At 39.7% G+C, this 2,087-nt stretch overlaps 1 protein-coding gene across 1 annotated transcript in view; it reads right to left on the bottom strand.

Annotated features, from left to right (window-relative positions):
* The window catches only part of LOC126383030 (neuromedin-U receptor 1-like), a 7,339-nt gene extending 6,052 nt beyond the window's left edge, over positions 1-1,287 (bottom strand). The window contains exon 1 of the mRNA XM_050033405.1: positions 1,271-1,287. The gene's annotated coding sequence lies outside the window, so the exon portion shown is untranslated. The remainder of the gene's footprint in view (positions 1-1,270) is intronic.
* Between the last annotated feature and the right edge of the window lie 800 nt (positions 1,288-2,087).

The raw sequence follows: 2,087 nt of genomic DNA, 5'->3' as shown, positions 1-2,087 counted from the left end.
GAGGGTCATAAGGACAGAGGGATGTCGTATGCTGTAAAGCCCTGTGAGGCAAATTGTGATTTGTGATATTGGGCTTTATAAATAAAACTGATTGATTGATTGATTGAACAAGCAGTTGAACAGGTGTACCTAATAATGTGGCCAGTAAGTGTATATCATTAAAAATACATTAAAAAACAGCAAGTGACATTGGGTTGCTACATGGGTGACCTGATTGCAGCTTACTTTATGCAGATGATACGATAATGTTGCATCGGAACGTAAAACATCTTCTATCTATCTTTTGGATGGTGATGTCATCATGTTTTTTTTTTTTTTTTTTTTTGAGACTTCAATTTTATAACTGAAAACCTGAGTTACAAACTGGAGTAGAGTTCTGAAGATGTGGGCATTTATCAGGCAAAGGAAGGTCTAATGAAAGATGACAGCCAATTGCATCATGGGAACTGTTGGATCCAGCTGTTTTGGAGCTTAACCTACACTGGCGACTGAAAGCCTGAATAAATCTCGCCCTCTGTCCAAATCTGTGTTTTGTGAGTCCCTCAACCTTATGAAAATGCAGCACTAAATTATTGAAATACCCCTTTAAGCTATGAAGGTACAAATAATACATTACAGTTATTAGAAATTAAACTCAGAGTGAGCTCTAGTAATGTGACTTTTTTTAAAAACTTTTTTCCTTCAAGCAGTAAATCATCTGGTTTGTTTGAATATGAAAGAGAGGCTTTTCACCACTGGGTCTATTAATTAAAGTAACAATATGAAGGTCAGAACATGTACTGTTAACCTGTGGCCAGCATTTTTGTAGCCACCAAAAAATCACCTGAGGGCATGAATTGATATCCTAATTTCAACCGACCGGTCCAAGCAGCTGTAACTTCGCTCCGGCAGAGAAACTACGCTCATAAGTGGAGGCAACATTCAGACAGAGAACAGTCTAATCAGTTAAATGAATAAATAGCGTGCATTATTACCACAGCAGCAGTAATTAAGATGTTTGGCTCATGTTCTCATAGCCATTTACATGTAATTATGCTGGAATAAAAATATTGGTCTGTATAATTTTCTTAAATATCATTTGTATTCTCGAGAAAAAATGTAGTCCAAGATTAACAATGTTGTCTCAGTGTTGTCTATTTTGGAATTTATGTTCAACAGAACACAGAGTCCAGAGAAGCTTTTGTTTGGGTTCCCACACTGGATTTGTTTATCCATTCAACATGCAACAGAGTTATTAAGATAACTTTATGTCATGAACAGAAAAACTCACCTGCAGTTTGTGGACTCCTCGAGCACTTTGTCCTCGTGTTATTTACAAGATGAATCAGATCTGAAGAAAGGTGAGAAGGTGTGTGATCATCACGTTTCTCTGCATCCTGGACGTAGTTTTGCTGGCACTTTGTCCTGACTGCTTTGGAGCTCCAGTGCGTCACAGCTGCTTCGACTTCCTGTAGCCTATTTGAGCGCTGGTGTTCACCCCACCTCTCTCCCTCTCTCCCTTTCTCCCTCTCTCCCTCTGTGTCTCCCTCTCTCTTTTCATCATAGATCATCTTGTTTACAGCCTCCACCATTTGCTGCCTTCTTTATCTCTCTCTCTCCTCCAGCATAACTTCTTTAACCTTTTTTTTTTCTTTTGTCTCCCTTCCACACACACACACACACACACACACACACCCACACACACACACACACACACACACACACAGAGGACATTGCATTGACATACATTAATTTCCTGGAGACCAACCCCCAGGCTGGACATATACTTTTTAACCACGACATACTTAGCTCTGTACTGCGTGTTACTGGAGGACCCCACTAGAGGGCACACCTCAGAACTCACAGTATATAAAGCTTCCACATGCACATGATGTAAACTACAAACATGGCGACACTCGAGGAGGCTATTTTTCATAGTTAATTCTGAGACCATGGCAGAAGATGTTGCTGCTGACGTCCCTATTGACCCCGTCACATCATCACATTGCCCCTACAATTCTTGTGCGTTTTACATCTTGTGGACACATAGCGGTAATTTCTTCTTTTTTTTCGTTTTTTTCTTTTCTTTATTGAGCTTTTTAAACACA

Source organism: Epinephelus moara, chromosome 21 (genome assembly GCF_006386435.1).
Source record: "Epinephelus moara isolate mb chromosome 21, YSFRI_EMoa_1.0, whole genome shotgun sequence".
Taxonomy (NCBI): Eukaryota; Metazoa; Chordata; class Actinopteri; order Perciformes; family Serranidae; genus Epinephelus; species Epinephelus moara.
This window is presented reverse-complemented; position numbering and strand designations above follow the sequence as displayed.